This window comes from Drosophila yakuba, chromosome 3R, assembly GCF_016746365.2.
Source record: "Drosophila yakuba strain Tai18E2 chromosome 3R, Prin_Dyak_Tai18E2_2.1, whole genome shotgun sequence".
NCBI lineage: Eukaryota > Metazoa > Arthropoda > Insecta > Diptera > Drosophilidae > Drosophila > Drosophila yakuba.
This window is the reverse complement of record NC_052530.2, coordinates 30,016,039-30,031,123: the sequence shown is the minus strand read 5'-3', so window position 1 is coordinate 30,031,123 and position 15,085 is coordinate 30,016,039. Positions and strand designations below refer to the sequence as shown.

At 42.4% G+C, this 15,085-nt stretch overlaps 1 protein-coding gene across 2 annotated transcripts in view; it reads right to left on the bottom strand.

Moving 5' to 3' along the window:
* The window catches only part of LOC6539008 (G protein-coupled receptor kinase 2), a 52,550-nt gene that overhangs the window by 36,627 nt on the left and 838 nt on the right, over positions 1-15,085 (bottom strand). The window contains exon 2 of one of the 2 annotated variants that reach the window (XM_015193676.2): positions 10,558-10,623. The exons of the other annotated variant lie outside the window; for it this stretch is intronic. The gene's annotated coding sequence lies outside the window, so the exon portion shown is untranslated. The remainder of the gene's footprint in view (positions 1-10,557; positions 10,624-15,085) is intronic. 2 annotated transcript variants of the gene reach the window in all.

Below are 15,085 nucleotides of genomic sequence, written 5' to 3'. Positions count from 1 at the left end.
ACCGAACTGAATTCAGCTGAAGCTGAAGCTGATGGCCGAGAAGGAAACACGTTTGGCCGGCTCTTGAGCTGGCCATTACCGCTTGAGCTGGCCGCTTTCTTGGCCTCTTTCTAGGACACTTGAACTTGGCTTAGGGGAGTTTACGCTTCATTGAGCCATGAGATTTCATTAATAAAAAATGGCAAAAATGGAAAGCAGCCCCGGGAACAAGAACGCCTTGGAAAGCTGCAGGGAAATGGTTTCCCGCTTTGGGGCGAGGTGGCAGGCGGATTTAACTATTCATGAGTGAAAGTCGCAGTCGCGCACACAAACGGGACAAGCGAAAAGTGGGAATGATGGGCGGAGGGCATCAGGGTAAACACCATGAAAAATAAGTGGAAACTCGGGAGTGGGGCCATATCACAGATACTAAAAGGAATAATAAAGCATACCCTAAAAGTTGAGACGGGTACTCAAGAAGTGTGGCAAGCTAGATCAAATGGCAGGGAATTTATTAGATTATCAGCTTTCAATTTAAATCGAATCGGGCATACACATATAAGTTGTGTATTCCCTAGATTAATTTCATTTACATTTCCCATACCTAATTGCTGATTCTACACTGGAGCCATCATAGCTAATGGACGCAAACCTGTAGCGCTTTGGTCCCACATCAAATGTGATTCAGCACTCTGATCGGACACGCCCATAATATCCGACTGTCAAGGACCTGGGAGCATTCAGGACCTGAGCCGAAATTGGAAAAACATGTTCTCCGCTGCCGATGCCGATGCCGAATGCCAAATGCAGATGGTTGGGGAGGGATCCAAGATGGGGGAACGGACAGACAGTCCGTGAAAAGCGGAAGCATGTTTCAACGGCTCCTGCGCGTTCAGTTGCGAACAGCGGGACAAAAGCCGTGTATATATACGTATATATTCGTAGAGGAAGTAGGCACCGAAAGATAACTGAGCTGGGCCAATGGGAAATGGAAAATCTGCGCCTCCTGGTAGCTGGATTTTCTCTAATTTCTGGCGCTGGGGGCGACATTTTAATTGAAATGTACGTGGCCCTAATCAACGGAACAAAAGCTGAGCGGAGATTGGGCAAATCCCATGACCCTCGCTCACTCGTTCGCCTGCAGGCCCAAGTAGAAAACAAATTTCTGGGAAAACTACGACATGTTAACAGCAATCAGGAGCAGCAGCAGAAGTAGGAGAGAAAGTCCAGATATACCAGATACCAGATAGCTTATTACGAAACGCTTTTGGCCAGGCAAACACAATCACAATAACAATTCCTGCACAAATGTGTACGGGGCAAATACTTGTTTGCAATATTATGTAGATTACGGCCGAGAAGGTTGCGTTTGCTCGTTTCATTTCGGTTTCGTTTCTCTGCGTTGCGTTGGCTCCTATGTACATTGAGTTCATAAAATGTCATGACCATAAACCCTTTCTCAGACAATTTAAGCCAAAGCAGCGTGAGGATTTGTTGGGTTACAGCGCTCAAGGTTTACGAGCCAACTGGATTTAATTCTGCGAAACTGTGCGGCCACCGAAATGGCCACACCACTTGACTCAAATCGACTCGCCTTGACTTTTCCCGACCCGCTCTCTTTTCTTCAGTATATATTTTCATTTATCTCTGCCATATTATTTCCCCTTATTTGACATTTTCGAATGACAGTAACTTCGTTGGCTCTTCCTCCCACATAGTTACTTGTTTTTTACCCAGTTAGTGCGAGCAGCTAACTGGTCAAACTCAATTAAATGACTTTTCGCTTTCAGTTTTTTCAGTTCCCCCGAGCCAAATGCCACATGCCACATGGAAACTTAATTTTCAACCAAAACAAAGTTACCGGAGGATAAGCTATACACATACCTAGTTCTTTAGAATTTGGGATTTTAAATGCGACGATAATAATCAGATAAGCTTAACATACGTCAAGCAACTAAATTTCCGTTGAGTACACCGAATTATTTTCGTGGAACACAAAAAAATCACAAATTAAATAGGAAGAATTTAGCGGAAACAGAGTAATAACCAAAAGATAACAATTACAATAATAATAGCCAGCTCATTCAAAATTCAAAGAACCCACAGAAATTGTTGTGCACATAATTCTAAACTATTTAGTTCAATAATGAATTTTCGCATGAATTATTTCCGATGACACCAAGCTAATTAGCATTTGCATTAGCAAATTCCAAGCAGAAATTGCAACACTAACTAATGGCCAGGGTAAATTGGTTTGGGACCATGCCAACGGTTATGTTCCCTGCACCAATTGACGCCATTTTGGCCAACTTTGTTGCACTCATTATTAGCATCGCACCAGGCACTGCCACGCCCAAAAGTGGAGGTCATCGGAGGGCAGGAGCCTTTATTGGCCCGCGGCTAACGTAAATGCATAAATCTGGTTAACGAGAATGACCACAAACCCCTCCGAAATCCATACAATTAGGGCTAAGAACGTCGAAAGGGAGAGGATGATTCCGAACGATTTTTGTACTCAAATAGGATGATACTGAATGTTCTAACAGCCGCAATGGCAACCACTGCTGATGCAAAACAATAGCACGAAAATGGTTTCTGTTTAAATATTTTATTCAAACGATTTTCTATTCTCCTGGCTTTCCGACACCAGCCATATTTTATTATTATTTATGCAAAAGCTCTTTGGACTGCAACTAAAGCAGTGTTGTGTGCAAACAACATGAAAACTTTGTAAAACCACTTTGCTATTAATAAAGAGAATCCATTAAATAAAATGAAAATGGCCCAGTTGGCGAAACAATTTTTCTTAAGCCAATAGAACTCATTTGTGCCCTTTATTAAAATGAGTTCTGCAATAAGTTAAGCAACTAAGACAAACTCTTCTATTTTGTATTAAAGGAAATCTGTAAACACAAATAAAGCGAGTACAAACAACGTTGAAACTTTCTTAAAAGGATTTCACTTTATGAGGCAGTTACAATATTCCTTCTTTTGAGAATCTCTCATTCATTAGAAGTCTTGTTTTGTCAACACAACAATTAGCTGCAATTAAAGTTCGGTAACAAACTTTCGACCAACGACAAAATCAGGCTTGGGCAACTTTGTAACTTGGCCAACGGCATAAGAGGGTCAAAATGCATTCGGGCCGGAGGAATGGCAATGGTGGCTATGTGGCTGCCACTTGCTAATCAGCAAACAGAGAAGACCACTTCATGTCCGGCTTACCAAGTGAGCCGAGCAAAGCAACGTATGAAATGTTGCTCGAAAAATCTCGCTAAGGATTTAATTTGAGCAGAAGCTGAAGTTGAAGGTGGAGCTGAAGTTGAAGCTAAAGTTGAAGCTGCAGCTGAAGTTGAAGTTGAATTTCGAGCTGGCAGTTGGCAGTAAAATGAAATAAATTGCACAGAATGCTGAATGCACACGAGTAGCGTAATATTTATGCAGCGGAAGCTTCGCAGCTCCGGAGATGCTTGGCTGCATTTCAATGGCGAGTGTGTAAACACCCTTCCAAAATCATACTCATACTCATACTCATGCATACTCGCACATACATATCGTCTGCACCCTAGCTGGAAAATAAGGGAGAATTCTTGCAAATGAACACAAAATGAGGGAAAAAATTCGAATAAATTAAAAGCCTGGGTATGCGAATAGTGAATGCCCCGCAAGTGGATTTTGAGTGCTCTGCAGAACCTTTCGAGCTCAAGATCTTTCAAATCATCTGGGTTCAAATCCCGCTGCAACATACCCTGCAAATACCCAGTGCATAAAAATAAGGAAACAACAACGGGTGAGCAAAATCTTTTGTATGCAGCACAAAAGAAGCGAAAGCAGCAAAAGCAGCGAAAACCAAAGGCAGACGGAATCGAGGGAGCGACAGCCTGGCAAACACAAGTCAGGATAAGTTGCCAGAAAGGACTAAGGACCCGGACCCGAACCCGAACCAGAGACCAGAAACAGGACATCAAACTGTTCCTGAGCTGAATTTTTTCCGCTTTTTCGGTGGGAGTTGCAACTTAAATATGCCAGTGACGCCTTGCTGGAAAAGTCATTGGCCTTTTGCAGCTTTTCATGGAAAACCCATAGCAGCAAGCCAGAAGAAGCTGGATGGCAGCTCATTAGGTGCGAGCAATCGGCGATTGACTTGTATAACCGCCAGGAAAATCGCAGACGTGTATAGCCACATCATATGATAATCATGTGATAATTTCTTTTGTGATTGCACCGGGCGTTGAGTCATACGCGTTTGTCCTATTGGAAAATGCAATTAGAAGTGCGCGGCAACAAAGTGTCAGCAAAAAAAAGAGAAGTAAGACAAATAGCAGCAGCAGAGGGAAAACAAAAGCAATCGCCTGAAATCGCAATAAACTAGCTCCCCAATTTGCATGGTGCGAAAATTATCGAAGCACGACACATGCAATTGGGCCATAGGCAGTCAAAGTCAAATATCCATGTATCCATGTAGATATACACAGATTTCCGACGGAGTGGGTGTGCAAATAGCTATTCGCGAATTGCTGATGGCGGATGGCGAATGGCGAATGGCGGATGAAGGTGTGACTTCTGATGAATCACTTGCGAAAGCGCATTTATCTGAAGGTGTTATGTGGATCAAGGACTGAGCACCCGAAAAACTAGGCCAGCAAGCCCACTGATAACGAATCGCAGACAAATTGATTTATTAATGTCTTCGGCTGTTGAGAATTAAGAACATTCTTTTCACCTAAAACCAGAAAGATGTCATAAAACTGCTTAGCAAAAATCACAAGTTTGTATGTCATTTGGTCTGAAGTTTTGCAGACTGACCCGAACCCAAACCAATCGCTCTTGCTCCATATCTCCCTTCTGATCTCGATCTGCGTAAATATTTATGGTCTTGACAGCCATACACGCATGACGCGGACTGTGCGCTCGCCCCATTTGATCGCCGCAATATGGCACTGGAATTTGTATATGCTTATTGTTATTGTTACCGCTTTGAACAGTTCCATTCATTCGTGATAGCTGCCATACATTCCAGACGACTTCGCGTCAAGCCTTCCATTCATGCGGATTGGGGGCGGGGCGGCAGATCGCGGAGGCAGAGGCTCAGCGATTCTATATTCTGTATTTTGTATTCTGTATTCTAAAGGGAGACCTTGGGTGAGTTGGGAAACAACTAAAAACGAAACGACAACGGCGGCGACAGAATCCCTGATGATGATGATGATGATGATGATGATGATGATGATGATGATGATGATGATGATGATGATGATGGTGATAGTGATGATGATATGGGGGCTCCGTTCCAACCGCGCTGGTCCGCTTGCGAAATCGCCTTTTCGTTGTGATTTTCTCAGCGGACTTGTTTTCTATTACATAATAATGAGCGTAATTACATTAAAACGTAAACACGGCCGTGTGTAAACCGCAGCAAAACAAAAAATAATGGGCGCAATAAATAATTCGCTGCTGTTTTAATTATAACCATTGGCAAATGTAATTGAAAACGTTGTTTTTGCTGGACGCGCGGTGCGCTGCTATGAATAATGGGATATTTAAATAAATATTTTTACGACTTTAGGCTATTATCGGAAATGGACTTAAAGCAAATGTTATTTTTAGTCGCTGCCCATAAAATCAACAGCAGTGCGCAAGTGGGTGTGAAAAAGGATTAATAATTTATTAGCACCCCAAGCCAGGTTTTTGAGCATATTATTATTCCCAGCAGCAAGCACAAGAATCCGAATAAATTGCTTTTTAAATACAATCCACTTTCCTTCTTATAGCTTATAGCTCACAAATCAAGCTGATCATCTGGTCTTGAACCTGACAAATTATCTGATTATTTGCTTTGGCCAAACAGACAGACAGACAGACAGGGGATATAAATACGGCGATAGCGGGCGGCTGAAATGCCAACCCACATTGGTAGCAGTAATGGCCAAGGCCCGCGCTTTTGACCAAGTCCGCCACTCGGCTCTTACCACTGGGCTGAATACGAGTGAATAAAATAAGGCCACCTGTGTCTACTCTTTCTGCCTTTCTGCCATTCTGCCAGTCTGCTGTGTGTGTCTGTCAAACTTCATTTGAATACTATGACGATGTATTATTGACATTGTGTACATGTTTTAATTTGGCATTTGCCGCCGGCCCCGTTTTGCCCCCTTTCCCACCACCACCTGCTATTAATTCAAGGAGGAACGGGACGGCGAAAAAAATAAATAAAAATAAAAGCGGTTTGTGCTTGACGTCACAGTGACGTCATTTCGCACCGACAGCATTCACATCGATGCATAAACATTCATTTAATCATTATATTCCGAAGTGTCTATGTGTCTAAGCAAGTCCAAGCGCCGCCTTGTCAGAAACAGGTTCTTTTTTCCAGCTCCCACGTGAGTGTTCTAATATCTTTGGACTTTCATTGGGCTTTTGGTTTCGCTACTTGTGCCTAAAATATTCAACTGTCACTTGAAAAAAATAGAACGGGAGTTTGGTTGAAATTATATCTTCATTCTGCACATAAATCTTTGGATTCTTTCAAATGATATATGTGCTGATTCAATTTATTTCCACACATTATGGCCTAGTTTCCGTGCAGCAGTGAAACTCGTTGTATATTGAAATTAGACAACTGACAGCTCCAATCACTCATACTCAAACTCACGATTTTCCGACCATTCGAACATTCAAACATTCGACCATTCGGCTGCTTTTCCAATGCGAATTTTAATTTATTGGCTGAAGTGATTGAAATTTTCATCTGCAACCGACTATTTGCATTCGCTGGCTGCACAAATAGCTTGTGCATTTGTTCCATTTTCCAGAAATACACGCTTCATGGGTAAATAACAAGAGCGCACGTTTGATATATTCTTAAATAATATTTTATTACTGGCTTAGTTTTGTATTCCGAATCGAAATCAGAATCGGTATTGGATTTGGAATTGGAAGCCGCTGCTTGTTTACATTTCATTCGAGTTCGCAGAGCTCTTAATTTAGTTTTATTTCTGGCCATTTGCATTAATTGCTAGCGACGGCCGGCGCTTTTAATTGATTTTTCAACGCAAAGTGCATGCGATTTTAATGAAAACTTGAGGCATTTTATTTTGAATTCACTCGTTGGGTGCACGTTGTATCTTTTCCCGCCCGCTGCGCTGGTTTATATGTATTTATTATTATTATTTTTGCGCATTATTACTAGTATTATTTTTTGGCACAAGGCTGGCGATTGCGTAAAAAGCTTGTCGTTGGCCATTGCTGCGGTTTTATGAATGACCGTTCGCCGGTCACCGTTCAAGTCGTTGGGATCTGCGGCTCTTTCGCTGCGTAATATGTACATAAGCAAACAGAGCTCGTGTCGTAATTGCAGCTGATACAAAAATACTACAATACAGCCAATACAACAGTACAACAATACAACAGCCACGTCCGATTTGTGTAAATCTACATCTCCGCCTCCTAATCGAAAGCCAAACAACTCGGAAATCGATCGCCCCTTTCCCATTTGTTTTTTGTTTTTCTAAATTTTACATGCCTGCGCTAACGAATTTATCAATCAGCGAGCAAACAAGCACTTGATTTTTTTCTGATTTGTTTTGAAGCGAATTCTATCAGCACGGGATCGAAATTTCCATTTCAATTTTCATGTGCCCCAATGGCACAAGGTCCTCGCCGTCGAGGACGTTTTCCACTGCAAAATCGATACACTTCTCTGTCTCTGCATTCGCAAGTTATTGAAACCCAAATTGCTAAAGTAACTCTCTATAATGCGCCACTCTTTGATCTCTTTTCCATCGCATTAAGGGTTACTCAAGCCAATAAATGCTTTTAATTATGATTTAAACATTTTGCCGCATCACTTCGCCCCAAAGAGACCCACGAATTGTGACCTGTTGGCAAGCAGACCAACCATCCGTCGTCAGTCATCCAAAGAAGAGTTGAGCCGGCTTGGCTGTTAAGTAAATGTCAGGTCACCGGTCACCGGACCTGGCCAAATAGCAAAATGGCCCAGCCGAGGCCGACAGCTAAGCCAACAAGGCAGATGACGCCAGTGCACAGGGACACGGACTGGCCAACTGCGGTGCCGAGTTGGGATTGAAAATAGCCAGTGGTATCCAGAAGAAAACCATACAAAACTTTCCAAGTTAATATTCTCTAGAGTTCGGTTGGATCATATGCTTCTGCTTGTCAACGCATTCCACCTTAAGGATCTATGAATGAAACGCTTCAATAGCTTCAACTTCAATAGTTCGTTTTACCAACCACCAAGTAAAACAGTAAAGATACTGTACTCCAGATATTTATGCAGCATTAACCCTGACTCTCACTGCTCGATTGGCCAACTATAGTGGCTAAAATAAAGCCAAGCTGGCTGGCACTTGTGCAGATGGCCACGATGACGAATGACGGGAAACGCAGAGGCACTCGGTCGAGCTGAGCCGCGCTGAGCTGAGCTGAGTTGACATGCATATGCATAAATTTGAAAATGCTTTATTTACTCGAGTCGGCGGACGAATAAAAATGGAACTCGTATAACTGAGTCAATATTTTCCCAAAGTTTGGTTGCCCTCGTGTCTTTGTATTCTTTGGCGTTCCATTCTAACCGAAATACCTGCAAATTGACCAAGGGACAATGATGACGTGTTCCCGCAACCGAGGGACAATCTGTGGATTGTCTGGGTGCAGATTGTGAAAGATTTTCAATGTATATCTAGTCACTGGAGATTTATATGACACATCCGGGGAGGATTTACTTTGGTTTATTTGAAATCAATAACCAACTCACACCCTTAAGTAATTGATTGCAGTCATTTCTTTGAGCTTTTGCAGGGCATGCGGCTCGTCGGCGCTTTTGGCAGCCTTGACCCACCACATTCTTCACATTCTTCACAGTTCACGATTCACGATTGTGAGGCATGGCCGTATGAACCTGTGTGTTGATTCGGCTTAATGCAAATGCTCAATCATTTCGCGCCGTCGGGCATTCTGCTCCTAATTTGATGTACGACAAATGCGCCAAAAGTTGTCAGACGCGTAAAAAACAAAAGGAAGACGGGAAAATCAAACTCCCAGGTAACCACACAGAAAAATGTAGGGGGTGGATTTAACGACCGACAGTGTTGTGTCGGAATTTATGAGCTCATAAACATTTCAGGCAAAATTCGTCATGACGTCGCCAGTTCCTTCTGGTCAGGACTTAGCCAGGACATGGCCCAATAGGGGATTGGTATGATATATATTGTAAATGGTCAATGGCAAGCGCCAGCTGCGAGTTCGGCCAGGAAACTTTCTTTGTCACTTCGAGTGCCCCACAAAGTTGCCTCCTGACAAGTGCAATGGAAAAATAGCAGAATAACAGAAGCGCAGAGAAACGGGTGGCGCAGAAAAATAACAAACTAAATTTGAAGTGCAACAGAAACTTTTGCTCTGCCCTCTCCCATCGCCATCGCCATCGCCCTCGACTCGGGAAAAATATGTTGCTAACAAGTTTGCTTTTTGTTGCTAATCGCCTTTCCCAGCTGCCACGCCCCCTTTCCGTAGGCGTCGCTGGCAAATTACCTAGGCAAAAGTTGTGAGCCCAAGAATCAACAAAGGCCGTTTGTCGTTTGTCGTTGCACAGAACAAATGTTGTGCCCCTGTGTTTGCAGCAAATGTCAACGTCGTAACAAGTAACAAAAGGCACCCAGCTCGGCAAATGTGTCAGCAAGGAGGACAAATGTTTAAAAATTTATAACAATAAATAACAAGTTTAAATGCAGCACACTCGAAAGGATCCAAACAACCGTTCGCTACCATAAAACACGTACAGAGAAGACGACACAACGACGACTTTTATGGGGTTATCTATTTTTTATTACCATTAAATTTAGTGTTGAAGCTGCAAGCATGTTTATGTTTTTATACCGCTCTTCTCTCAATTTATATATTGTTTAAGATTGCTGTGTTAAGCACAAAAACATTCCTTAACAACTTCTTTTAGCAAATGCACTTAAAAGTGTGGTATACAAACCATATTCGAAGAGTTATCAATACTGCCGATTAAAAGTAATCTGAGTTCTTTATCAAAAACAGTGTAGCACTTATGCACACCTATTATTAAAAATATCTGCGTAGTTCGATTTCTCAGGTAATTATGCTTATCAAAGAAACACATGCAAAACTGAAAAGTAAGCACTTCAAATGAACGAGTGACTAACACAAGAAACAATTTTAATACCAAAACATTTTTGCACAATGAGTGTCTTGTAAAGTGAATGAAAAATGATTTGTGTTCTCGTGGCAGATGAATTGAATAAAAAATGCGATTGGCCACTGAAAAAACAAACTCATCCGACGTCAGGAAACACTTAACGATAGCAGTTCGCTGAATCGTCGCCAGTTAGAAGTATCTTTGGGGAAAATTGCAACCAGACTGTCGCTGAATGAATGCCAATTCATTTGAATGAGCGTCGTGCTCGTCAATCAAATGATTCTATATATGTAAGCAGCTTTTATAGGGTCTATCTATGACATAATTTATGGCGAAACGTGAATAGTGTGTCTTATCAATTGGCCAGATAAAATTCTTTGAGCTCTAGGAAATCGCAAACTCACCTTTGGCTTCTTAAAATGGAATTGACCGATTTGCTGATATCTGATAGTAGATAGCTGACTGGGCAACTGCAAGAGATAATAATGCAAAATACGAATTAACAACTGCAACAATAAAAGCCTCCTATTGTTTACTTGAAATGGAATTTTCAAAAGTTAAATGCCCGAGCTATACGCTTTACTCTTTCAGACCCTTCCCATACCAACAGCCAACGGCAGACCACCCAGGATCTGGCTTAAACAGAAATTCCTGGAAACTTCGGGGCCCTCTGATTGCACCTCCTCCCCCTTACCCCGTCGCATTATTGTTAATGAATTCTGCACGTATGGCGGGACCTCAATTTGGGCTCCATTGGCGAATCCCATCTGCAGTCTGGTCGAAAAAATCCTGTTCTGCAGTCCAGTTTTTGCATAAGAATGTGGCCGTACCCTTTGGTTTGGTTAGTCATAATCAATTTGTTGCAGTGCCATTTTGTGGTGGGAGAAGTCGCTGCCATAATATTTAAATACCACATTTTAAAATTAACCACAACATTTACGAAGATGGCCTAAAACCGGTTTGGTTAAGTTCAAGGCCTTAACCCATATGTTACTTTAATTGTATATAAATTATCTTATTTTAATTTGGCCCCACAACCGGTTCAAAACCCGCTGAACGCCGCTTCCTATTTGGATAAAATCCTGTATAATTTTGTATGGTATGAATAAAATAATTTAGCAACGCAACCAATATTCTTTTATAAACTTTGGAGGAAACATTTTGTGCGTTTGTTTTTTCAATCAATGGCAAGGTGTTCTTGACAAGCGAACAATTTGTCAATAAACTTCGATGGTCCATAATGCAATAGCATTTTTTATTGCTTTGAAATCCGCTTAAATGTAATACGTGAATTACTATTTGATCGACAAGGGTGTTTCTTCCTTCGACTACCGTTGGCGAATTTCATTTGCCGTCCTTTTCGTCTCATTTGGCCAAGTCGCTGTTGCCAAGGCGCAAAACTTGGCCGAGACGAAGTCAAGGTGTTGCCCACGTTGCGTTGCCACTATTGCTCAGCACTTGGCTGTTTCGTTATGGTTTTGTGATTGGTTTTAAAGTGCCTGGGACGCCGACGCCGACAACGATTTACCTTTTTATTCCAGCTGTTTGTTCTTTCAATGACACTTTGCATAATTTTTTTGAATTCTTTGCTTTGGGTGGATGAATCATGATATCCTATTTGTGTGTTGACAGAGGCAGAGTCCCTGAAAAAATCCAATTTCTGGACCTCGCTCAAAAAGCCGGCAATCAAAACCGGATAGAGGCGAAAAGGCAACGCACAGCTTCCCATTAAATGGCAAAGTTTAAAGGTTGATGCGACAAAGTGGTAATAATACTCAGTCGAAGCTACGTGAAAAGGGGCGGTGAGCGGTGGGCGATGGGCGGGGCCGACAAGGGTTTGTCTTTAATCAAAACTGAAAATAAAGAGACAACAAAAGCGTCGAAGCGGCATAAGCCGAACATTTTGGGCGCAGGAAGGGGACCACAAAAAATGTCCAGAGAGAACTTCTTTTTTGTCTATGTGTACTTTACGAGTTGTTTTCCAAGAGGGGAGGGGGGAGGCAGTGGTTATTGCGGGGGCGCTGGTGAATGTAAAACGTTTTTCGGCAGACAAGAGCAAATAACATAGCCCCCAGTCAAATATCCTGGGAAGAACTGTGCGAGAACAGAAGCTCTTTGAAACGAAAGTTTATCAAGGTCATTACGCCGTGTTGGCTTCTCCTTGCTCCATGGCTCCATGGCCATCAGCCCACCTGTCATTTCTGTCTTGTAGATTAGCACCAGGCACTTCTGTTCCTTCTTATCAAAGGCAGCGATGGCAAACTGGGCAGGTGTGTCAGACGTTCGTCCGGATGGCAGGCACTTGGAATGATGAGAAGCACGGAGGAGAGGCCATTAGGAATCAATTCCAGTCCGCTGGGAAAGGGAGGAACTGTATTGCCAAACTTGGTATGTGAATATTGTATAAGGAAAGTCTATGCTCAAGGCGGAACCCTACACGCTTAACACGCTGCTTGTTTTCAGAAGCCATTAGGCATTTTCTCAATTGGGCAGAATCCTTTTCATCTATTCGAAATGGAAGTAAAAGAACCATCATTAAATGGCTTTTCACTCGGAGTGATTCGATTAAATTTGCATGCCCTTCGGAGACTTCCTTTGGCAACTAATGAGTGTATGTGCTCCGCCACCCTGCGCCATTTACACTGATCCCAACACCCATTCCTCTTTCACTTTTCCGACATATTCCGCAAAACTTTTCTCACATTTCACTCCAACTTTTCCCACACGCACAAGGAACTCCAAATGCAAGTTCTAATTGAATTTAGTTTTATTAGGGCACATGAAAGGAAAACACAGGGCCTGGAAAAATGGAAACCTCGGCAGCGCTTTCAGTTTTCATTGGCTGCAAAAGGGGTGGGGAAATCTGGTTTTCTTAAAGGGCAAGGTAAATCCTATATTCTCAATCAAGGGTGGCAGGATTAATTAGATTGAACAAGGAGGAACCTCAGAGCCTCTTTGTAAAACCCAAAGTCGCAAGCAAAACAGGCAACGAAGTTGGTAAGCCGATTTTCGACAAAATGCCAGCAAGTGAACAAAAGGCGGCGACCACAAAAAATTGATTTAAGCTGATTTTCGGGGCATTTGTGTTTGGTTTTTTCCTGTTTTTTTTTTTGTTCTTTCAGAGACCAACAATATTGACCGACGACCACGCCCAGTTCGGGCGGCATAAGGGGCGTGCGGCGCAATTAATATCAATTCCCGTTGGGCCATTAACACGAGCCAAAAACATATTGGCTAACAAGTGTCAAAGTCGCGCCAAATTAGCGCAGAAGGCGATGATGATGGCATGTGGGCGTGTTTGGGATTGGGATTGGAATAGGAATTGGGAAGTTTGGTGGGCTGGGTCCAACTGCTGGCGATGATATCCTGCCAAGGGAAGAGCAGCATGTGGCCAACCCTCCTCCCCACTCGAACTGCCTTTCGTTGTTCGGGTCCTGCCCTCATTGATAATAATATTCGATTGGGTTTTATTTGCCCATGGGGTTGGAACTGCTGATGGTTTATGGTTGTCTGCACGGGGCCCAGGACACCCAGGATACCCAGGATAGCGAGGGTACACAGGATACACATGTTTCTGCCAATTGCCTACGTCATCCTGTGGGAATGGGTTGCGGGTTCTCGGGACTCTAAGTTCTGAATTCGGAATGTGGAACTCGGAGCGCGGAACTCGGAGCTCTGAACTCGAGTCGATAAACTGTGACGCAAGCACTCGAAACATCGAAACAATAGTTGCGACCTGACAGTTGAAAAGGGCACCCCATGGGGTCACACATCAGAGATCTCGGACTTTAACCATCACCGTCTATCTATGGAGCGGAGTTCTTCTGTGAATGGCACATTGACTCCCATTCTCCGATGAAAAACGGAAACGTTTATCAGCTAAACGTCCAGCTCGTCTTAATTATGCAGCCGGCGAGGCGATTCTGAAACAATCAGAGACACCCGGCTGCCGATGACGTCCCACAGAAAAAACAACTCGAAATGCAGAGGCGATAAGGAATGTACATCGAAACATTGCGAGGGTCGCCCTTGAAAAGCGGGGGAAAGTTACGCTTTTGGGGAAAAACTATTTTTAACGACACGCATTTGTCAGCTGCAAATGGAAGCGGGAATTTATTACCCGGACAACCACGCTGATTTATGGTGATTTCGAAATGGTTTCACTAATTGGTTTGAGTTCTTTCTCTGATGTTCATGCTATAAAAATACATATTTTTAACTTCGAGTACCGCAAATAGTTTTCTGTTAGTTTTGGAAATTGCTTTAATAAATCGAGGGGAAGTTCCTCTGCACCCCAGATCTTTTATCTGATGAAATTGCGTCATTTTGCATAAAGCGTAAAGTTTTTAAAAGTCATATACTCGTATATGTGATTAATTAAAAAATGTGAATTACTTCTCATATCATGGTATGATATTTGACAATTAGTCACAACATGGCCAAATATATTTTTGTGTGAGCAATAGATATTACTTCAAGATATCCTAGTAAATAAAAAATAAGAAAATTAGTCACGTCTGACTACTCAGTGATTTTTGATCTGACGTTTCACCATTCATAATTTGGCAGAGTTTAATAGCAAAAATAAAAAAAAGTAGTAAATAAAGTATAAGTTATTAATGATCCAACAATTTCATCGATTACCTCGATAACTTTCCACTTATTTACGAATCAGCCCTCTTCAGCGGGTCAAATAATGGACGAGAACAACGAGACAATAAATAATGAGCTATAAATATTCATATTGTGCATTGTTTGCCTGATTGCTTGCATGTGTGCACGGGCATTTATGTATTTAAAGGGCAAAGAAGGAGGACCTACTGATAAGCGTTTCCCGATTGCTTTCACTTTTTAATCGATTGACGTGGGGCGAAAGGGATGGCGCGAGTCCTGCGGCATTAATGCAATTAATCGCCAGGAGAGACAAGGCCA